This window comes from Venturia canescens, chromosome 9 (genome assembly GCF_019457755.1).
Source record: "Venturia canescens isolate UGA chromosome 9, ASM1945775v1, whole genome shotgun sequence".
Classification (NCBI taxonomy): Eukaryota; Metazoa; Arthropoda; class Insecta; order Hymenoptera; family Ichneumonidae; genus Venturia; species Venturia canescens.
The window spans coordinates 11,651,566-11,676,671 of record NC_057429.1 but is presented as its reverse complement, the minus strand read 5'-3'; the positions used below and the strand labels follow the sequence as shown (position 1 = coordinate 11,676,671).

General features: G+C 41.7%; 1 protein-coding gene across 2 annotated transcripts in view; it reads left to right on the top strand.

Annotated features, from left to right (window-relative positions):
• Positions 1-1,454: 1,454 nt before the first annotated feature.
• The window catches only part of LOC122415655 (GATA-binding factor A-like), a 63,794-nt gene continuing 40,142 nt past the window's right edge, over positions 1,455-25,106 (top strand). For both annotated transcript variants that reach the window (XM_043427973.1, XM_043427972.1), the window contains exon 1: positions 1,455-2,467. The gene's annotated coding sequence lies outside the window, so the exon portion shown is untranslated. The remainder of the gene's footprint in view (positions 2,468-25,106) is intronic.

The window sequence follows — 25,106 nt, the reverse complement described above, 5'->3', positions numbered from 1 at the left end:
AAAAGGAGTAGTCAAGCTGCGTTGGATCGAGAGGACAGTGAAAAAGAATTTCATCAATTTTTAAGGTATTCCTTTCGCATGATTCTTAACCTAACCTCTGAGAAGGCGCTGTTATTTACGAAAAGCTTCTGCTTCTGCCATTTTTCCAACTTCTATCGTTAATATCTTTTTTAAGCATTCGTATATTAATTGTAATTATTTTGAATTATCGAATAAAAAAGTAGTGACGATGGAATCTCCATAAGTTCCCATATAAATTTTACGATTTTCCAAAAGTTTTAATTCTCTGTCGAACGTTCGATAACCAAACCTAAAATTTCGTCAATCTATATTCCCACGCACTTTTACTTTACCGTATAATTTAAAGTCACTTATCTCCAGAATATTCGGGTTCGTGAAAATAATACTTTAAGGGGTACCCCATTGCGTCCTCCCCGAAAAAAATGTCCATTTTTCGAAAATTGCACAAAACAACAGCACGTTTCTTCGTCTTTAAGAGAGCAAGCAAAATGTGAAGCTTCTCAAACTTCTAAAAAGCAGGATATTTCCTCGGGTGCTCCGTTTTACCCCAGTCTCTCCTGCACACATGGACGCGTGCGCGCGCGCACGTATACGTGAGTATAAATATATAAATAAGTACCCATATAGCCAGCAAGATATGGGAGTGAAGTACGGTCGGGGGTTTTATCGATGCCCGATCTCGTCGGACATTATAGCCCGAGGGCTCTTTCGTATTCCGGGGGGGTAAGTGATTTTATGAAAATTGGAAGGGGCGGGTTCTCCGCGAGGTACGTGCCTTCGATCGTTGCCCAACGAAAGCGTCGCGACTTGGGAAGCCTGATTGTGTTCTCACGTCCACATGCACAGCCTCGCCGAAGCCTGATACTCCTTGAGCTCGGCCGAGTGTAGGTGGATTCGATGCCTCGCATGTTCGCACAGCCGTCCGCATACGTGAGAAGTTTGCTCGCGTGTAAGTGCGCGCACCGGGGTCGGCGAAGGGAGAAATCCTATCGGCGAGAAAAGCCGCCAGAGTCGGAGCAACGTCTGCGCCTGTATGAGCTCGGCTAAGCTCCGCCTCTTCGACAACTCGCGTCCGACTCGGATACGCCCGACTCGCTTCGCGGGCACTCCACCTCCGACGAATCCCCCGGAGCCGATCCTCTCGAGGATCTCGCTACCACCTGACACAGACTCATCTCTTGGAGCCGGAGTGACCACACGATCAAACAGACTCCATCCACTTTTTGCGTTCGTACACAACTCTCCGCGGCTTTCTCTCTCTCTCTCGCGCGCGCGAAGCTTCCGTCCGCGAGAATTCCCTCGCTGTCGTCCGCTCCCTTCCAGCCTCGCTGTCCAGGCCCCTCCCTCGAAGCCCCTCTCGTTCACCGCTCTTCTTCCCGCGCTTCGAACTCCGCAGGAAAGGTGACTGTCCAGGACAGTTGGTAAGACGCAGTCAGCGACTGCAGCACGTTTACTGCTCGGAGGACGTTTCAACTCGCGACATTTCGCTTTTCTCGTTAATCCGTAAATTCACCGAGTTCCGTTCTCGTTCCGGATCGTCTTGAACGGTCGGCAATCGAAGGATCGCCCTTCCGAGGATTTTTAACGCTGCGGGATTCCGTGAGCCCAGGAACCGATCGCATGTCAGCCGTCGCGCATTTTCCAATCGCTACTCCTCCACTGCCTGCAACTGCCCTCGATCGGTTCAGTGTCAATTTTAAGTTTCTTCGTTTACTGTGCTCGTTCCTTCGATCCCGTCGATCTGCAGAGACTCGTGCATTTGTGCGTTGCCTTTTTTCCGAACGCAAGGATACTTCGAGTGGTGTCGTGCGAACTCTTCGGACTTACCGGACTCCTAGTGCGCTCTTGCCTCGTCGAGGATTTCCTTACCGGATGCTATAACCGGGAGTTTTGACTACCGAAAAAGTGTTGAACCATCCGCCATTCGGGAGGTTTTGTCGTTCGAATGTTTGAGTGACAATCCGAGTGCAAAAAAGCAATCGAACCACTGCAGAGTGCCGAGTGCCGACCAAAGGAGCGTGCTAATGTTTTCACAAAACCGGTGATCGCTTTCTCGAACGGATTCCTCGAGCCCCGTGGCCACTGATGCGCCAGATTTCATCTCATCCGCTTCATCCAACATCGATCGAAATCTCGATCTAACACAAATCGAGTCCAGCCCGCTGGACCTAATTAATTTGACAAGACTCTTGCGGTTCCCTCGACTATTCGTGTCCGATTAATTATTCAAAGGAGAAGGCGCCTTCGCTCAAAGAGTTTCGGGTGTCTCGAGCGATGACGAATAAATAAACCCGCGTTTTATTTCGCCGCAACAGATCCCAGGCATTCCACACCACCTCCGCATATCCCCCTGCCTCGAACGGATTCTCCCTCGAAGAAGAAAATATACGAGTTTTCTGCAAAAACTATCCTGCCAACAATTGGATCACCATCTGACCGATTAAACGTGAGTTTTTTACCGTTCATTATATTCGACACTCTTTTTTTTAATGTCAACATTACTTTGCTCACGAAACGCAAAAAAATCGCGCACATCGACGAGAGAACATTTCAGGACGCTGAAGTTTGCTACGTTCCAGTCCAACGAAATCGACGTAAAACAACATTTGTAATTGGCCAATTTTTATTTCACCAATTTCAGGCAGCGAACGAAATTGGAGAATTGCTGGAATTATTGGAGGGTTTTTTCAGATCATCTCGTCGGACTCTAACGTTGCAAACTTCAGCTTGATACTGCGCACATGCGAGAACAGATGAAGAAGCATGAAAACTCGAGGGTAGCGCCATCCGGCGGACTAGTACAAATGTGCCTCGTTACTCGCTTCGTGGAAGAAAATAGTTGAAGCAGCATAGAATAAGAAATTCTCGTAGCATCACATTGGAACGACCCAGCATGCATCCAAGTATTTATAAATGATTGCATCGCGTCACTTGGACCATTATAAGCCATTGTCTTGATGATTTTGTTTGTTCGAACGCGCAGACGAAGTTTGCAACGTTGGAGTGGAACGAAATGAACGAAAAAAGGATTTGTAATTCACCAATTTTTTATTTCACGAATTGTTGAGTGTAAGTTGAAAAACTACGAATTGTAAAATCAGCAGGGAACGGAATTGGAGATTTGCTCGAATTATTCGAGTTTTTTACATCATTTCGTTGGACCCCAGCGTTGCAAATTTCGGCGTCATACGCGCAGGGATTGCGAAAATCTTGATCGTCCAGAGTGAATTTTTTTTAGTGATTTCCTAAAATGTTCCACGAATTCTATTTCAACGGATTCAAGCTCGATGCGCAATTCTTTCATAAAAATTTGAAGAGCATCACGGCCCGCAGTAGCTTTATCCAAAATGATGTTCTTCTGAAGAAAACCTGTTCAAAAGTTTGCCCTCGCTATCACCGTCACGAAAGAATCTCCGAACCAATACCTTGGCTCTTAAATCCTTAACAAAAAAAGCTCGCGTTTTTTGTAATTCATTTTTATTATTTGGTGTTCCAAGCTAAAACCTACAAAAGTCAATTGCTTCGTTGAAATCAAAGTGTGCGATCTCAAGTAGGATTTTTCGCTCGTGCGACGCGGTTAGGAATTTATTCAAGTCTTTATTCCGAGTCTTTATTCAAATATATTTTCCTCAAGCTCGTATATCGTGTAAACTCGAGTCGTTTAGGATCGCAGAATCGAGGCATCAAGTCCGATTACAACATAGGGGCTTCCTGTAAATGTGAGTCTCTGCCGGCTTCGTCATATATCCATCGTGACTAATATACAGAGCAGAGAAGCGAGTACGAGGACGATAAGAGATAACGGGAGCTCGTTATCTTTGCGTTAATTACCGATAACTGTTCATAGGGGTGATTTCCTGGACTGGAGAAATCGTTTGTTCCGTTATCACTATCGGAAACGCCCTTATCCCGCACGACGTAAAAACTTGCAGTAATCCTGACGTTTGTTTTTTCACTCGCTGCGAATTTTCTGGCTAAGTAAACTGGGAATAAACTGGCTGAAAATTCCAATCGAATTGTGGGCTCGCGTAGATTCAACGAGAAGAAACTGCACAGTGTTCGCAAATCCGCGCCATCGCACACGTGCCATTTCATTATTTATTCACGATCGTAGCCACGCGAGGTCGGAGTGTCGCAATTTTCGACGATTGCAATTCCTGTAATCGCTCCAGGGTTTCTGTCCACCCAGTAGGAAACGTGAAACTGCACCGACACCTCGTCGCTTCTCTTTCTCTCTCGCACACGCGGTCTTTCTGTCAATCGCTATTTTTCCTGCTTCTTTAACTCCGTCTCGTTTTTTGAGTTATGGAACAAGCGATAAATCAAGAAATAAGTTTTCAGTCGTGTTCCTTCGCGTTGAAAATGGGCTCGGTGCTGCGGTGCTTTTTTCGCGGCAATATTTAACTCCGATTTGCATATGAGACACGAGAAAATCTCAAGCTTGTGTATAAGGGGCTCGCAAAACATTGTGTAAACTTTATGAAAAAGATTGTATGCTTTCAAATAAAGTTTCATCTCGAACGAGAGCCTTTCGATTTGCTGCCGTTCATTTTTTCCACCGGACTGCATTCCTCTCTTCTTTTCCACACACTCGTTCCATCCGACGATTCCTTTGCTACGTATTTTGCCTCTATCGAGTGCGTATTTGGCTGAATTTTAAAACCTCCGACCTGGAAAATCGAGATATTCGCGGCGACGTGCCGTCGTCCTTTTCCACGCGTCGATTTAGCAGCCAACTCGCTCCTCGCGAGCACACCCACATAGAGCGTCGGATATTTTCTCCTCGTGCTAAAACACGCACGCGTACAACAACAAGTTTTCTCTGGGTGAATAAACCAATAACGAAGACTGAGAAACAAAGTAAAACGAAGCAAATGTTTGCCTAGATTTCTCGAGCTTTTTCTCGGTTCCGTGAAATCCCTTCGATTACAAACTGAGTACAAACGGTCAAGAAATGTCTTCGAACCGCGTGAACAAGAATGAGGACGACCGAAAGCAACGAAACTACGAAAATCTTTGCAAAAAATCCAAATTCGATTTCTTTTCTCGCCCAACAAAAGCGGTTCGAGAAAAATTATATTTTTCACTGAGAAACAAAATTGTTGATTCAATAAGCATCGATGTTATTCCAAGAGTTTTCGTCATTTAAGGTATTCCTTTCACGTACCCCAGTATTCTACAAATAACGAATTTTTAATTACAGTAAAAAGTGCATGGGAATAGATTGGCGAAATTTCAAGTCAGGTTATTTCCCGTCATCACCACACCTCTATTCAAAAATTCTAAATTCCTCAAACAAACTGTTTTGCAGATAGAAAAAAATGTAACGAATCCATAGCGACGATAAAAATAAAAATAAAATAATAAAATAACGATAATATAGGCGCCTTCTCAGAGGTTAGGAATCAGTCCAAATTTCGAGTGCCCCAATTAACGCACTGTAAAATACGCTCATGCGAGAAACCTGCAGTGTTTTTCGAGTGAATCTGCAGTTTGGCCTAAAACTCTTGAGTTCGTTCGATCGTATTTAACTCGTGATGATCATATACTTCATTGGCACCCGGTAATACACCACGTTTCGTTGTTCCAATGACTTTTTTTCTCAGTCTTCGGAGCAAAAGCTTTCTCTTCTTCCCCTGTGTCCTTCGCCTGCTTTATTTTCGAGTCGGCGTTCCTCCGGAGTACCGAATAAATATGTACGACAAATGACGGTGTATCGCGCCCTCGCAGCGAATATTTTTATGTACATGCATGTAGATGACGCTTTAAGGAAGAAGAAAAGGGCTGCGCGGAAGGGAAGGTTGGAGGACGCGAAGCAATGTGACTCTGGTCGTTTGGTTGGCCGCGGATCCCATTCGATATATCGCCGGGTGAACGCGTAGATATATAGATGCGTAGGTACGACACTATCGGAGGCTCATAAAGCAGCTTGGACTTGACGTATAGCTCGCGAAACGTACGTATGTATATAGAAAGGCGAGTTAAATCGTCGGTGGAGAGAAGGCCGCTCCAACTCTTCACGCCAAGAAACAATGCTATCCGTATCGAATATATACGTGCACACGCTCATTTACATGTGCGTATATATTACATACGGAGACTAATACATAGGCGTGCTTTAGCCGCGCGAACGCTTCTCGCTCGCAGTTTTCGTATCGCTTATCGTAATACCCCCGCGACGAGCGATGTTTCCCGTTTCGTTTCGTCGCCTCCTCTCGCTCTTGCTCCACATAACCGCGTATATATATATATATATATATATATATATATATATATATATTGTTCGGAGATATTTACTTCGCGAAAAGTCTCCTAGGCACACATTTATCTGCTCGTTTCTTCATTCACATGTGCATTTTTATTTTCAACGGTTTATCAATTAATCGAGGAGCTAGCATCAATTGTTCGCTCCGTTATATCGACTCGTTTAGCACTTTTTTCGCTCGTCCATCCGAAACTCTTCCGCGGCTCAATTTCTACGGTTTTGTAATCGTCAAGTTTGCACGACCCTGAAGTTTGCGACGTTCAACGGGAATGAACGAAAAATAGGTTTATGATTAATCGGAGATGAAAAATTACGAATTGGAAGTTGGGCGTGGAAGAAAATTGCACATTTACTGGAACTGTTCGAGAGCTTTTTAAAATCGTTTCGTTGGACTCGAACGTTGCAAGCTTGATATGAGGCTGAAGTTTGCAGAGAAATTCGCAGAGAAAGACGAATGTTTTGCTCCTCCGTTTCGTCGGACTCCTCGTAAAATTCGACGTCATAGTAAGGGACGGCTTTCCGATGCAAAAAATAGCGGCGGGAATGGCGAGCGGGGAAGGTGCGGACGGTCGATCGAGCCTCCCAATAGTCCCGGTCAATCCTGCTCATTTTCCCGAGCACGCTCTCCCCTCTTCCACACTTGCCTGGCACACGAGACGCGACAAAAATAAAGCCGAGTTCTGCAATCGCTGTCTCGTGCGCGCACTTCCATGGGAATATCTTTTCCTCTGTCACAAGTAAGCCCAGGATTTCAAGCGGCGGTAACCACTCCATATGTATTTATGTATGTGCACATAGCCGGAAGTAGCTCGAGCAATCGCGTCTGCAGTTTTCAGTACGCGGTACGAAGTGTGTAGTCGGCGTGGCCGCCAGAGATAGCGTATCGTTGTGCCGATAGGAAGTATACCTACTGGTCTTGTCCGTTTCACGAGTACGTACCTACTAACACGTATTTTAACTTCGCCACTTAAACATTCGTGTGTTCAAGTGGAATCAACGAAAAGGATTATCGAAATATTTGGTCGATCCTTGTGGCTGAAAATCAAGGAGCATTTTCTTCTATCAGGATGAATTGTTTCGTCTACTTATTCTGCGTTGAAGATTTTTCGATGCTCCGTAAAGCAATAATCGATTTTTACTTGAAAAAATTACATTTTTTATATACGGAATCGTTCTCGCCGCGATTCGCTCGCGTCTGCTGAACTTTCAGCCTGTTCTCGATACTTTTCTCGACGAAACGAAACGCAACGCAATAAACACCTCGCTCCTCGCCGGAATTACGGTGGCGCGCGGTTATTAAACGCCGAGAAAATTCATTGTGCGAAATTCCAGCGACGCGGAATATCCGTTCATTTCTTCCACATTTAGCGTTCGTTCGCTGTACCCGTTAGCATGTGTGAAAAGATAGGCGCTCACGATTATTCGATACAAAAGAGAACGTGTCTCAGAAAAATCAGCGGGAGATAATGCTCATTCATTGGAACGCGCGAGCAGTGCACCAATCTGAAAAAATGTACACTGTACACGTACGAGTAGCTCGTTCTAGCTAAATTGTTCGCGAGCTACGTTTTCATGAAGTCATTAAACATTTTTGTCTGGAGAATTTTCTTTCACCTGGTTTCGTAAAACAAGCAGAATTAGTGATATACAATTTCGATCATTAACGAATGAAAAAACCAAAACGAGATCGGTTGCACGTGTTTTGACTCAACAATCGTTTACACAAGCCCTTAACAGGCTTGTGTAAAGCAATATGGATACGGTTGGTTAGTATCACCATTTTTGACACAATTTTCAGATACTTCAGGTCGTAGACTCGTGAGCGAAAGAAGTCTCAGTGCAGATTTATAAACGTAACTTAACCAAAGTACTTGAGTATCGAAAAAATGAGTCCAGTAGCGAGACAACCTCCGCATAGGCTTTGGACGAAAAAACTCGTCATACGCTCACGATGTCAGAAACAATCAATTATGTCGATAGTTAGATATATATTTCAGTACATTGTCAAAGTTACCTCGATCAGTCGTGTGGAATTAGATAAATTTCATATTCTTGAAGATATTTTACTGAGATTGCTTCTCAATCTCAGTAAATCAATGATAAATCCAAGAAATCAGGAACAAGAATATTGTTTAATTTCATCACCATTGATACAGAGAAAGCTTCCGCGTTTAACAAAACACACGAAAAATCAACAAGAAGAGAAAACCGAAACAAAACTCATTTCCATTTTCTTTTGTTTTACCGATATTGCCAATCTAAAAACTTCGTATTCGCTGTCTTCGAAGAGTTTTGAAGCCGCACGATCTTCTCTGGCGTTCCCTCGGAATCGTTTGATCGCTGGCACGTTTTTATCCGTCGATTTTTCATAATCATTAAGAACGAGAAGAGGCTGAGGATACACGAGAAAACAATCACCGAGGGAAGCTCCGATTCATCGAATACGGTGACAGAGTCCCGACAGGAAATAGTTGGCAATAAAGAATCGTTTAAGAGGAAGAGGAACGACGAGAAAAAATGGAGTGTGTTGGGGCAGAGGATAGAAAGGAACATGATCGGTGAGGAGGCTAGAAGAAGAAAGAGAGAATAAAGGAGAGAACGAGCTCGAAAAAAGAGCGTGATGACACACGGTGATCCTCGATCGTATCGATGGAAGAGGAGGACGAGAAGAGCGTTGCTTGTTTCGTGACGGGGAAGTAGCGATGAAGCATCGATGTCTCTGGGTCGGCACAAAGGTTCTGTGAAAGCGAGCGGAGGCTCGCCGGCTTTTTAGGCCTAATTAGTTGTCGCGCCCGGCGTCACGTTTCGGCACATTATGGATCCTGCGCGTAGGCGCCCGAGTCTTCGTCTTCACCACAAAACCGGACATCACACGCTTCCATCCGAAGCGCCCCAGAAAGCCGCGTCTCCGAATTCCCCTCGCTCGCTCTCTCTCCTTTCATCTCGAACATACGCTCCTTATTTTATAACTCCCTTTTGCCGCCTCCCCCTTTCCGGGCTCTTAACGACTACATCGTTTGTCTTTCGCCGGCGTTCGATCTTCATTTCCGGAGTTCCCGATCGACCCTCCGCCGCCTGCGGTCGTAACCCATTGGATTTCCTCACAAATCCAAAGGTCCTGGGTTCAAACAGGTTTCCATTTATCTGCTTGATCGATCGGAGTCGATTTACCTCTCGCAGTTAAACCACGAATACCAAACGCTCTCGAATCAACCCGAAAGCTTAGAAACTCCTCTCTATGCGAGCAGTACTCGCCCGAGCAACGGACCACCGATCCCCGATCATTCCTGCATCGAACCGCGCAGAACGGTATGCGCGCATTTTCGAATCATTTCTAGTCCGTTGTTCCGACAGAATTCGGCCAAACGTTCCAACGTGCAGGGAGCATGCAGGGAGTTGGATTATTGCGAGGAGGAAACTCTCCAAGAATAAACGCGCGTTGTAAAGTACGAATTCTATAGCTCGATCGAGCCTTTCCACGACGATATTTTTCCCTGAAATGCCCACTTTTTTCCCCCGGCAGGGACCCTATTTATCGAGAGTCTTTCACGCATAGGCAAAGTTGATTCTTGCTGCCGGGGGCTCGGTACAGTGACCGCGATATAAGTCGGAGGATCGCTTGCTCATAGTCCAAGAAGTCTCACGAGATCCAGTAGGAAACTGGCCACGAATCGCCCTCAGCTACAACACCACGTTTGTACAAACGCGCTGTACTAAGATACCCGCGTATACGTGCGAATAAATACGCATGTAAGTACACATCTTTAGCTTCGCATTCGCCGAGGCCGGATAATATTCGCAGATCGTATCGAGCACAAATAACGTGGGCGAGTTTAGTCGCGGGGATATTCACTGCGGAGCCGCGTCTGGCCGTACATTCGCCACATTCGTGTGAAGAGTTCCGTAAACGCGAGAGTAAACAGAATAGTAAATAGTCCAAACACGGCGGGAAGGAGGACCGGGCGAGCGACTCGCGTAAAAAGGCGAAATTAAATGTGTTTGAATTAACCGATGCAGAGCTGGGGTGCACGGGAGAGACTTTTATAGCAAAAATTACTATGTTTTTATAGTAGCGTCGGACCACATCGATATAATAATAATAATAATAATCGCTACAGAGTGTGTCAAATAATGCTAAAGTTTGGGGAACCATTGCCACGGTTCATGGTAAATAACGCGCTGTACTATATCAAAAATTAACACCGAGCGAATTTTCATCACAAACATAGGAAATAATGAAATGATTTGACGAAAATTTAGGAGATATCGTAGCAGTCGTTTCTCTGTGCCGTACGAAAAATTGCATAGTTTCGTATTTTCCCTTTTACCGCACTGAATTTTGCTCAATAACATAGCAAAATTATATGAGGCGTTACGAGTATAAACATGAAAATTAACCAGTCGCACATAGTAAAATTTCAAGCAATTTGTCCAGTCGAATTCACCAATTTTTAACATTTCGCCAAAGACTCGAGTGACATTCGGATATCGGTACATCGTTCGATGTAATAATGTCGCAGACCTAAATTTTGCCTGTCGTAACATAGTAAAATTTGAGAGAACTGCTTTCGGCATCAAAATTACTATGCACTATGGTGAAATGTAATAGAATGGCGATATAGAATAATGGATGTTTGCAAACAGGTGGGATGTTGCAAAGATGATGATGATGATCTATCTTACTAAATAAATAAATAAATAAATACTGTTATATTTGTATGTATGAGAATCGTATATTAATAAAGATAATAAAAATCATATTATAAAATATATGAAATCATGTACTATATACTTTATTTATATTATTTTATATATTATAATTATTTGTGTACGTAAATGTTGAAAAAATTAATTGGAATTACATTTAAAAATATATTGGACCATCTGACACGAATGGCGGAAATTTATGTGCCTTTTCTTGTATTTTTTCGTATATTGACGGGCATAATCGAGTAGAAAAAAAAATAATTTCATATATAAAACGCTCAGTATATTATAGTTTTTCCGTATTTGGGTACCACTGGATTGATCAACGTTTGAGTTTTTCCTCGTGGCAGCGTTTACGGAGCCAGCGTCTTGACGGTTATTTATTGGGAAAGATGAAAAGTATTGTGTGACAGTCGCTTAAGGAAGTTGAGGCATTAAAATGAAAATGATGTCACCGCTTTTAAACCGATTGCATCTTATAAAGTGAAGTGTAAAAAAAAAATCAGTTAAATTTTCAGACAGTTTAGGAGCGTCGTTGCTGAGAAAAATCAATAACAATTTGGGCCAAATGACATGTAATCTTATGGAAGTCAAGACATATTCGGTGATATCTCCGTTAAAAATGATGCTAAAAATATGAAATTTTTTGGGCAACATGAGCAAGGCTTGCCGAATAATGTCAATTTTTTCAGATTTATTAGGAGATTTGCTGAAATCATATTAATAATAATCTGTTTCCCGTGCAGTTTTTTGAGGCTAGGATCGTCACCGTTCGTGTTTTCGACTGAGCTTTCACCAGTTTTTCGTCTTTTTTTCCCCAACTTTTCTTTAAAGTGTATGCAACATTGCCAAACTGTAAACTGGCCTAACTTTTGAAAGGTACAGGTCATCACTTTTGGGTAAAAAAAATGACTGTACAGCCTCATCTTCCTTAACAAATCAGTAAAAAATGCAAGAAGTCGCGATAGTAAAAGCGCGGAAATAAAAGTTTCTTAACAATGAATCGTCGACGGAATATCGTAATGCTGCATTATCCTTTTTCCCTGCATCAACGTCTCAGACTCGAGCAATTATCGGTGGTGCTGATAGCTCGCTTACAAAACTCGTAACGCGATACACCTTTCCCGTGTGTATTCGCCCTCGCCCCGCTCTCTCCGTGCATCCGTATCGGTCCATACACACGTAAAGATCTTATTTTTTAGCTTTTAATCGACGCTCAATCAAGAGTATCAAGTGATACACAGATCAGGAGCGTACATACGCGCTGATTATACCGTACATTTGACACGCTTAATATCCTTATATTCCTGATACGAGCTGGAATTTCATTGATATTAAGACGGTTTCAACGACTTTACGCGAATAAATGCTCGAGTGCACTATTCCCCCTCCCAGCCTCTGCGCTCCCACGTCGTTCGCTACGATGACAGATAAATTCGAAAGGCTTATCTTCGATCAGAAGGAATAAACAAACTGAAAATATCATTGGTTACAATCGAAGCTCGACTATTTTCGAGCTTTTCCTCATTTTATTTGATTCCACGACGGATTAAACGGACCTCCATTTGCGTAGGTTTTTTGTTTACCATTTCATTTGGATCGAAATTCTGCTCCTGTTAGCTTCGTGGAAGGAAACGAGTTCGGAATTGAAGGCCGGAAAAATCACTGGAACTTGAAGCGTCGACATGGCAATGACGCGAGGTGCGGAAAAGTTTTGGGTCGGCAGCGATAAAAGGTGCGTTCGAAATTCTCGACAATGCTCGAGTAAACGAGGCTACCGGAACTTGGTTATTCGCGTGTATACATATCGCGTCGGGTGTTGCAACATGCGTTCAAATAATTTATATTAGTCTGAGCAAGTATGCCCTCACACTAAATAATATTGGAGCGTGTGAAAGAAAATTTCGTAACTACAGACTCGCCCGGTCTTTTTTCTTTCTCGTTTTTTCCTCACCCGAGCATTTATTCGAGTCGAGTCTCGGTGCGAGAGGGCCGGGGGAGGAAAAAATGTTTTTTGAGAGGCTTTTTCTCCCTTTGATGATCCGATAGGAGAGCAGCGTTTTCCGGAATCTTCCGTGCAGTCGAGCCTGCCATACATTTTTTCTCTTTTTTTATCCCTCGAGTGCATATGCGTTTACGTATATATTTAGGTGTGCATGTCTGTACGCAGGCTCGAGAGAGATACGTTGGATGATCACAGAGAGAAAGACAGTCCTCGAGAGTTGAAAGACTCACACACGCGGAACACTCGAAACGCCGACAAACTGGTTTTCTCGGCTTTTTCTCTTTCTCTCTCTCTCTCTCTTTCTCTGTTTGCATGCATCTCCCAATAGAACCAACAACAAGAGTGGGGCCACGTGAAAACTTTCAAGTTACTCGCAACACCTCTCAGCCAATATTGGTTCAATCGTCCCTACTTTGTATTCTAATATCTTCTTTTCTTTCCAAATTATCGTCTCTGAGCCGTTTAGAGGGGCGCGATAAAAAATCTCTGTAAATGACAACAAAAGTACGAGCGTCGTTGACTGTTATCTCGAGCTGATGAAGATTCTAATTGTTTGTTCTTCTACTATTATTATTGTTGAAAAAAATTGAATGAACAAACTAACGAACTGAATTCTCATGTTGAATTTTAACGAGATTGGAGGACAAAAAGAATTGAGTCTCCACCGAAATATCCAACTTCAACAGCGATAAAATAAATAAATAATCTGACCAAATTCGAATAATGAAAATCTCTGAAAGGCTGCTCGAAGTTGATGAATCTTGAAAATTTTTCCAACCGGATTTCCGCTTTGTGATTATGTCGCCCAAGTCGATGCGTGAGTTCAGGAATTTCGATGGATATTTATCGAAACGAATAAGGACGAAAAGTCATGAAAATGGTCAAAAAAGGTCTTGCAAAGGAATCAATAAAACATAAGAGCAATTGAGCGAATAGTTATTTCAATGTCGCTCGAATGATTAACCGAAAAGGTGTTTTATTTTCTTTATTTAATATCGCGGTTTAAATAGAGGCCGGGCGAAAAGTTTGGTCGCGCGCGCGCGCGCGACAGAGGAAGAGCGCGTGTATGCTCGTGCCTAAATTAATGGAGTCTGTCGCGAGTCCGACGGGAAATAGCGGAATGTTGACGTGAGAACTGCTACACGCAGGCACCTTACATATTCCGGAGCCGATGCTTGTTACTTTTTCATGACTTTTTTTAATCCCGCATAAAAACTACAACCGATCGGTCTCGTCTCTGGTTGTGGAGGAGAGAAAAATAAATAATCGTGAGACATGGAAAAAATGAGAGACATTATTTTATAACGACGATAAAAATATCGGTAAAAAAACTTGGAGCGACGACCGTGACGTTTGTGCCCGACGAAAAAATTCGTTGGTTTCGGGTGAAAAATCAACGCCGGCATTTCGATTTTTTCGTACCGATTTTTCAAAGGAACCCTCCGCACTGCACAGCCCAGCATCCAGCCTCGCCCACGCACTCGATCGAGCTCTTCGATTGAGTTGCTTCCCACCGAGATAGCGATCTCGATCTCAGCGCGGATACCCGATCGGCGATCGGGGCTCTTCGTCATTGGCTCGCGTGTCAATGCCTCGTTTTTTTAATCGCCCGCAACAATTAATAAAGCGAATACAAAATCTCACGGTTCGAGCATAAAATAGCAAAGGCTCGAGGGCCTTTTCCAAATCGTTGTACGCGGCCAACCGGTCGAATAAATTCTTCTAATTCTCGTGCCTCGAAAACACTGACGTCTCTTTAAAAATCACTTTTCTTCCTCTCCACTTGAAATACGAATTTCAACTGCAATTATCCAACGATGTACAACCGACTCGCCTGCTACAAAGACTCCAGCAAAAATCGCTGTAATCTGCTGCTGCTGCTTCAACGAACCTCGTTTCCTGCGCGCTCGAATAACACGAGACCGAACGAATAATTCTCCCATTTAATTATCGCGAGAAGCAGCGACTTTTTTCCTATCCGAATAACGCACATCGAGGCTCCGCCCGAGTTAGATGATTCTTATTTTACCACTATACATATGTCAAGATATATGGATGCAACAGTCGCGAGTTACAAGCCAGATTATAGATTCTAGGAAACGAGATCGTCCACTAGAATCAAAGGGGTTGCATATGCTCCGAGGCTGCTCCGAGAGTGTGAAGCAGCCTGAGATCCTTTTTTTTTCTTAGTACGCAGCCGGATTTGCTCGAGACTTGATTCTTGAGAGATTAACGTTATGCACGACACTCGCGCCAGGGTAAAACGTACGCTCGTATCTTACTGTTCATGGGCGCACGCAAAAAGTGATAATCATTAAAATAAAGTTGTACGAGGAAATAATGGCCGATTTTAATGAGTATAGAATTCGTAAGTTTCTCTTGATTCCAATATTTTATCGAATCATCGAAATCAGCATCGTCCTTATCGAATTCATAAAATGAGAATCGCATCGCACTGTGATCGAACGAGCATCTCGATCCTGCTGGGATCTTCGTGGGCATTGCAATCGTATCGGGATAACGGTAACAATGGCGACCTGCAAGAACAGAAATGATGTGAATACGATCGACAAAGTGCGGGGAGATCATCAGGGAGAATAAGCTTTTAAGGAAGTTCACGCGAATGAGCAGTGAAAATTCAAACTTTAAGAGACGAAATTTGGAAATATGTTAGAAATATGCATCGTCCGGATTCTAGGAATTGTTATAGGATCTGGAGTCCAGTTGTCGAGAAAACAATTGACGAAAATCACATTTTTTTAAGGGTTGTACACAGGCTCCTATCGCAGGCAGACTCCCTGTGCGACCATTTGGATTTAATGAAATCTTCCCAACTTTAAAGAGTCACAAACGAGAATAAGAAAATATAATGTTTTTAGATATCAACGATGTCTTGAGAAAGCCTTGTTACCGGTAAAAATCATTTGGGAATGGAAAAAAAGAGACTTATTCGAGGTTAACGAGCAATAACGACACAAACGGTGGAAGGTTTGACAAGACCATGAGCCAGCTGGTTTGAAATACAGATATGCATACACATATAAATAGAAAATGGCGATTGTCACGTTTTATTTGACGATTTTACTACGAGAGTACATTAACTGCTGCCGTCACAATATTAAAAGTTAATCAATCTCAACAAACAAGTTATACATAATTTAAATAATTTTAAATAATAATTTTTAAATAAATTTTAATAATGCGTTTGCACTGTTTTCGTATAAAATTTAATTCACAAATGGTTCATGAAAGCCATTCATTGAAAGAGTTCGAATACAGCAATTCGAGCGTGTTGTAAAGTCTCGTCGATTGAACGCTTGCGGAGCTTGGGCACGATACCAGCGACTCGCTGTTTTATGATAATCGAGCGAAAGATGCTGGAAGAGTAACTACAGCAACGTATTTTGCCTAGAGAGAAGAGAGGGAAGGAGAGAGAGAGAGAGAGAGAGCGCGCGGTTTCTCGCGTCTCGCGCGATGCGTACACAGACGCGTAACTTAATTTTGTACGCTGCTTTTCCGTTTGCGAATTAAATTGCATTTATAGTTTGGTTTTATGCGTGCGTGCCTGCAAGTGTGTGGTTAACGGAGCGAGCAATGCATCGCGATGTCTGCAAAAGAGTCGACGAAGCGCGCAGACCCGTCGGATTCGAGTCTACATTTTCTCCCGCGACTACTTTTTCTTTCGTTTTTCTTTTATAATCATCTCATTTCGCACAGTGCGTGCTGCCTCCGCGTTTTCTTCATTCTTCGTGCCATATTTTTGCCGTCTCTCTTTCTCTCCCTCCCTCGATCTGCTTTCCCGTTCTTTCCTCTCCCCGTGCCTGGGGAATCAGGAATAACTTGGTCGACAGTTATAACGTCCTGCGAGCTATATTCGCAGGATCATTTAGTCGAGCGTCTTCAAATAATGGCGAGCAAAGTTACGTGTAATCGTGCAATTCTCAGATTTTCATTGCACTTTTATATTTTTTTTTATTTTTCTCAGCTCATCTAAACTCCACCCTTTTTGGCATAGTTCGCAGAAAAAAAACGTCTATCGAGGCATTAACTCGTTCGGCTCGAACCTCGGAGCCGGAGAAAAGCCGATTTTGCGATATTTTATTACGTGTTTTCACGAGCTGAGCAACTCCGCTCATTTCTCATTGGATTAGATCTCACCGGAGGTGAGAAAAGAAATATAAATATGGCGAGGTTCTCGCAACTCGCAGAGGCAAATTGAGATCGAGCTCGAGTCTGCAAACATTTCAATGATGCTGGAGAAAATAAAGTAACGCTTAGGATTTCATCGAGGATTTTGAAGGTTTCGAGGAATTCCGTGAAGCACCATCTCCACTTGGGAATCCTTTTCGTATCATTCTAACGGATTTATCGTCGATTGCAAACAACACGATCCGCAGAGTAACAGCGATGCGAAGATATTTTTGGAAAAAAAAAGCTAGAGCTAAAAACGCTTTCAAAAACTTCTAAATGAGTAATTTTCAACAGCGACGAAACCACGCCGATTTCCGGCCGAATATCGATCAGAAAAAACCTACTCGCTCCACTCGAGTTACATCGCGTGACTCCGGACCTAAGCGTGCGTCAACTTGCACACTTTTTTTCCACCCTAAACAACAACACTGTGCGGGAGAATGTGAATCGAGAAAAATGAAAAAAATAGGCCAATCAATATCACTGCTCAATATGGCGGGCCGAACAGAAAAACGCTCCTCAAAATCGTATCGAAACTAAACGCGTGCACATTTATAGGAGAGAGTGGGCTCATTTCGGACGCCGGGTAATTTGGACATCGCGCGATATTTTATTTTCCGAAACGCCCGCGCGTTCACGCACTTGAACTCATGCGATAGTCCTATCGATCTTTAAGCTAACTCCTGTACTGCGTGCTAGTCAAATGAATGCTAAATTTTCAAAACGCTTTTAGACCAAGTTCAACGTACCGATTAAACTTATTGTTAGTAGATATGTATTCAAGCATATTTTATTAACGTGAAAAAAATATTTAAAGTGATAGTTTTGCAAAACTATCAACTGACAAATGCAAATTTCCATGATATGGCGCATTTTCACAAGTATTTTTCAAATAATCATCTGTATTTTTTAACCGATTTTACTGCACCAAGTCTCATTTTGTTCCTCAACTGATTCTCTACGAATTCACCACGTAAATTTTCCTTTAAACTCATTCCTGAGAGAAATTATGAATGAAAAAGTTTTTTCACTTAATTAACAATTAGCTGCAACAGTGAAACGATCAAGTTAAAAAAACAACTACACGGTAGATTCATAGAGGACCGGTTGACGAACAAAATAATGAGACTCGTTGCAATAAAATCGATCAAAAAAAGCAGATAATTCTTTGAAAAATACCAGTGAAAATGTGTCCGCGGTGTCAGCGTGGAAATTTGCATTTATCAGTCGATGGTTTTGCAAAACTAGCGTTTTTAATATTTTTACAACTTTAATAAGATATTTTCAAATCCACTATAACAATACATTTAATCGGTACGTTAAACTTGGTCTAAAAACGTTTTGAAAATTTTGCACTCATTTGATTAGCATGCAGTACAAGAGTTACTTTAATAAACTCACATTTTACGAGGAAAATTTCGTACATTCTCATATAATTTTTGCCTATAAAATTAATTGATTAAACTACAGGACAAACGGTTTCAATGTTATCGAGAAAATAAATTTAAAAACGCAGTCCAAACTTAGGCTTTTCCCACCGTTTTTTAACTAATTAACTCGTGCGAAATTTCGCAGTTTGGGGTATTTCCGAACGGCTTTTTGGAAGAATTCCGGACCTCCTGCTCTTATCCTATATCAATCGATTCTTTTCAAATTTCAAACACCTCGTAAATTCATATGAAATAAAATACCAACGTATGATATTGAGTATAAAGCAGTAGACGATTTGAAAACAAAAAAGTTATTTTTGTTTTGAAAAATATGAAGATCCACCATCCGAAGACTGGATTATGTAAATCGAGTGAGAAATGCGGGCTCTCAAAGTTGCACAAGCGAAAGTACGAGTCGAGAATTAGTTTGCGATATGTGTAGCAATTTCTAGTGCGATCTACATTCACCCCAAGAGCCGTCCGGAATGAGCCCGGAGGTTCGGGGTAAATCCGAGTTTACGGAGTGTTGTATTTTGCTAAATATCTGTAATTTACATCAAAAATCGTAAATAAGATATCAAAGAGTAAAGTACATTGAAAATTTATTTTGTATTTTCATAATATGATTCGTTATCAATGAATTTCCCTTAGACAGTCGGAATTACTCCAATTTCCCCGGAATGCTGAGAATCCAAAAGAAAAAAAATGTTCAGTCCAAATGAAAAAGCAAGTATAATTTGAAGAGAAAAAATCGGAAAAGTTGAGACCGCGAAGCCCACGAGTAGCACCGGGTGCGCCGGATAAGCAGAAAACGGCTGAGTTTTCGTTAGATCTCGTTGAAAACAAAGTTAACCAGCATTGTCTCGAGCATCATTAAGCAACAGCGGTACGTGTAAATGTATAGAGACTGTCGCAAAACCTGTCCTACGATAAAGCGTACCTACCTCGTGCTTCCTAGCACTCAGAGCTCGCGAGGTAGCTCGGCTAGGAGAAAAAAAAAAAAAGTTTATACATACGCGCAGGAGTAAAGACTCGGTAAGATGTACCCTCGAGCAACCAGCAGCTAGCTCAGGAATTTTTCGTTTATTGCTCCCACGTAGAGTGCGAGCAACGAACAGCAGCAACACAAGAAACAACATAGTCGTGCATATGTACACGTAATAGTTTATACGCTTGTATGGAAGATGAGAGTAACGAGACACCATAGGAATTATCGCACGATCGGAATCGTTGCCATTAAAACTTTATATTACACATAAACGAGCGAGCTCTGCCAGTTTTGCACATCTTCGACGACCATTTTCCATCTTTTTCTTGGTCTCCTGTTTTTCTCATTTTCTTAACACAAGTCATCACATTTTCTACTCAGCAACACGTAAATTGTATTATTTTTTTTTTATTAATCCTGGAGAAATCCTTATAGGATTACGAACGCGTAGATTGTTCTACGGCGACGAGAAAGTCGAGCTTTGCAATAACGCGGGATTTCTTGATATAAAAGTCACGGGTACGCATGGAAAATTCAGTTTTTGAGAAAAACGATCGTAGACGACCATTTTTACAGTAAAAAGTTAAGATTTGAACTCTCATTCAATTATGCTATAACTACTCAACGAAAGAACAGCCTCGGGAAAAGTCAATACTTGGTTGGGTGACCGCTCAGCCACGCACCGTCTCATGCACGCATCGCTGGACAATTTTTCAAGCTTTTTGATGGTCGCCTCGTCTAACGAAAATCAGTCGGAACATGCCCAACGTCTGTCGATATTTTCACGAGTTTCTTAAGGTACAACTGGATGGATAGCTCGACCAAAAATGATAAGTGATTGGATTTTCCGTACTTCGTGACGCAATAAAAATCTGAAAAAATTCAACAACATTTGGAAAGCTATGAACAAGAATTATCAATAATAATATTGCCCAAAAGTTAATAACAAATTGTTTAAACAATTAATTATTCAATAATTTTGCGGTGACCTATTGTTTTTTGCTTACGAATCAAATGTGTGTATTTTTCCGAATGCTTATGAATTTTTTCAGAATTTTCGTGAATTTTTTAAATTTCTTAAAAAAATTTTGAAAAAAATTTTTAAAAATTTGAATTTTGGATATGTTTTAGAAGACATATTTACCATCAGTTTTGAAAAATCTCAAGGTCACTGCATCGAAAATGTACAAATAGAGCCACTTAATAATTTTAAAAAAGGGAATTAAAAAATCCACGAAAATTCTGAAAAAAAACATGAGCATTCAGAAAAATGCGCACATTCGATTCGTAAAAAAAACAAGGTTTAATAACTTTTGGGCAATGTTATTATTGATAATTGCAGTTCATAACTTTCGAAATGTTGCTGAATTTTTTCAGATTTTTATTGCATCACGAATTACAGAAATTCCGAACAGGGACAATTTATCAGCTGGGCTATCCATCCAGTGATACCTTAAGGTAAATCATGCCCGAAAAATCGTATTTTACAGGTGTCTAAATTGGATCGATTTTTACTCCCTAATTAAAAATATAATCACTTCAAATTAATGTCAGAATTATTAATTAGAAATTATAAATAAATTTTTTCAACTTATCTTACCGTGAATGAAATTACAAAGCACTAATTAAATCGGGGATCCATCACTGACCGAACCCCAAATTTCATTCGTCCCTGGCTCAAATACTGTAGTTTTTTAATGTAAAAAATCGCTCTAGAGAGCGCAAAGGGTAAACACAAAGGGAAATGGATCGAGAAAAAAGTATTAATAAAAAGACAGAAGACTATGACAGGAATGGCCCAAGCCAAGAAGAAAAAATGCTAAAAGAAGCAAACGTGAGGTTAGATTGCTCATTTAAGACAATCGTCTCGAATTTTTTGCAAACCTTCATTACCTCATTGTTATTGTGTAAGTTTTTCATAAACTTGGTACGAAGCGTTCATTCGTTATATGGGAAGACAAACGATTTTTTACGTCCCTATAACTCTGTGTATTTTTCTTAATATTTAAACACGTTTATCTCAATAACCAATAGGACGAACCCTTTAAAATTTGCTACGACTACCCATTTAAACTCTGTGTAAATTTCAAGACTTAAGAAAATCGTTTCGTGCATGAACTGCCTTAAGTAACGCCGTAATGTTTCAATATCGAACGTTGCTTTTGCATGCTTTTCCTCGGCTTTTGATTTCGAGAGAGACTTTCCTGTCTTATAACAATGACGATAGAATGAGATGAAAATGAGTAAAGTCTGCTTGGGTGGGTTTGAGCTTCGTGGATTTTATTAATATTTCGATGAATTTAGCAGGCGTGCCCCCTGCTGGCAAAATCGATACAGTCACGAGTCATGATGAAGCAGAATCGGCACGCTTTCGCGAGTCATTTGTCGTCGGTTACCGGTTCCCAGTCTCCGTATTAGTTCTCTTAGGCTCGGGCGAGCTGCACAATCATAAATTATATCAACACCTCGTTGGACGCGCGCGCCTTCGCTGACTCCTCGCTCGCCCGCGAGCGTCCGCAGATTCGCCCACACGTTGGATCCTATACCCATAGAATATTAGTGTGGATGGTAAATAAAATATCGAGCGAAGCTTCCACTCGGTTGGACTTGACGCAGCGATGTTTTTCGTTCCACTTCGAAAAAAGCCCTCTTTTATTTTATTTTTTCATTTTTTTCATAATTGAATTTCATTAATGTCAATTAACGCGCTTTGCAATGAAATCTCGAGGATACTGTAGCAGGAAACGAGAGTCGCTAATTGCGAAAAATTAACGAATCAATAAGACGAGCGGTGAACAATTAACGCGAGTGCGCAATTAAATCCGAAGTTTATTCAACTCGCCCATTAATCAGGCGTTATTTAAGTCCGTTCGATTAATGAAAAACAAAAGTCGAAAGGATTTTTCAAAAATTCCGTATCACCTGCGCGTGCAAATAATTAGAAAAGCTGTCATTGCAATCAAGAATTATTCGACGAGATTATCCGCGACTGCTACTCAAATATTTCATTATTAATGATCGCAGATTCGTATCAATACCATGATTGATCACGAGGCCGGAGAAAGTCAGCCGGAAGCTGGCTCAACGCGTGAGCACAAAAACGTATCCCTGTCACATTACAATCATAATAATCCAGATTGAATTTCACCCTCAAAACAATGTCAGACAAAAAGTAATAAACAGCCGAGCTCCGTCGCACGTTTTTTTTTACCAAACAGTCCTCGTGCTGGACCGTAGAAGCGCTGAAAAAATAGCCTTCCAACCCTCTTCACGAGCGAGCAACTCATGAGACATCATTTGAAAAATCGATTGAGTTCGTTAAGAATAAATTGAATTTAATCTCGGTCGCGATGAAAATAATTCCGGGTGCACAGGAGCTCAATTTATTTGCTGGCTGTGACAAATTGTACAGGATTCTTCATCATTACAATTTTCTACATATCTATGTATACAACTTACCTGGAAGAGAGTGACTTGACCAAACGAGAGAGGACGCGGGGAGGGCGGGAATCGCATTAGAAGCCGCCCTTTCACAGCGCGTTAACAGGCTCGTACGTCAGACTCGAGCTCGATTATCGGCGCTTAAACCAACACCGCGATCGCGACTGTAAATCTGCAATAAAATCTGATAAAATCTCTCTCTTGAGCGTAGCCACGAGTCTGGGCGAACGGTCGGTCTCTCGTGCTCTCGTATACACTGCGACGTGGAGATTTTCCATGTACCACCGATTTGAAATTTGGGCCCCTGCGCTCAATGTCCCGGAACTCATAGGACATCCTCATTTTTGGCGAGAGAATTGGACCATTCTGAAGAAATTAAATTAATCGGGTCCCGAATGTGTCTTTGTTTTTTTGCATGACGAAAATCATCGGCGGAACGGGCCAGCGTTGGGGAGGGAAAGGAGAAGAGAAAACATTTTCGAATTGACGTTGGCGTACTTCGAGCCAGGCTCGTAGGCGAAAATCACAGTGCATTAGCGCGCACGTACATCGACGCTTCGAAGGATCATCGATCGTCGATCTCAGGAAAGTCCCGTCTCCAGGGACGTCAACCCTAGAAGAATTTCAACGTTTCCCGGTTCAAAAACAAACGAATGGAAAAACCGAAACTTGTTTTCCTTCCGTCAACTCGTGTCGCGAAAATCATGCAGGGCTAGGGGTCACAGTTAATCATTTTATCGGTACAAATACCCACACAAAAGTCGGGATCCCGTAATCAATTCTATAGTTACGAGTCTGTCACCTAAATCGTGAAATATAATTAATTATAAATAATAAATAGAGTTAATAAGTTATACTTAAATAAATACTTAAAATAAAGTTAATAATAAATACTTGTTGTGACATCCATTTGATAATTGCAGACTTTTTTGCTAAAATACTTTTGTCCAGCGACTAGCTCCGCTGGACGGAATATACGAGCTCGTAATATCTCTGTATGAGTGTGCAGGCCCCCGGTTGTGTGAGTAAAAGAGTGAGAGTGCTCGCCAATGTGTCCCGGGTCGCAAAAATTTTCCGTGCGATTAGCATTTGAATCAGAGTTTTTTTTTTCTTTTTTTTTCTTTATCTTAATTTTGGATTTATTGAACGACGAAGTGATTCAAGGTTTCATTTATTTTCGATCTTTTTTCTTTTGCTTTCGCCAAATTTGAACTCGCACATCCCGCTGTATGCCAAGCTGGCAAAATATCATTTTCCTCCGATCATACTGTGTCACTTCGGTGACAAATAGGAAAATTTTGGTCACAACACTCAACAAATTTTAACGTACCGGCGAATTTTCGAATTTTCATCCTCAATTGTTGATCGAATGATCGATCACGCTTCCGTCGTTTTCTACTCATACATCGATTTACGTTATTCACGGAATTGCGGAAATCCTGTTTTTGTTTTTGAAGATGAAAAAAAATGGTAATCTTTCAAAATTGTAATAAAGAATCATTCAAAGAACAAGGAATTCTTGCTTTCATCAATTGATAAAAGTGTGAAAAAGAAAAAATATAAAAAGGCTTTTTAAGAGCAGCTGTCAAGGTGCATCGAATTGAAATAACGGAAAAAAAAATCACAAATTTTGTGACGAGCACCCCATTTCGGCCCAGCATCTTTTGTTCGTTTTTTTCGATATAATTGCAAACGAGCGCAGTACGTTTCTCGGTGTTTGAAAGCGAAAAATAGATGAAGCTCCTGAAACACTTCTAAAAAGTACGATACTTCCTCGGGCGCCCTTCTTGCCCCGGGTTCCCCTACGTAAACGGGTGCGTGTGCGTGCGGATTATACGCGCATATATTTATGTTAATATACGTTGGTTAGCTGTGATCCCGAACGAGAATTGCAGCCGACTAAAGACCCGTTATATCGGGTGGACGAGGTAATTAATTTTGTCCGCGAACACTCGCTAGGCACTAGGCCAATGCAAACACCTTCGCCCTGGCTCCGCTGTGCGAAGAACTCCACCGATACGCAAATAATCCCCATACGAAACACCATTCCAGGACTCG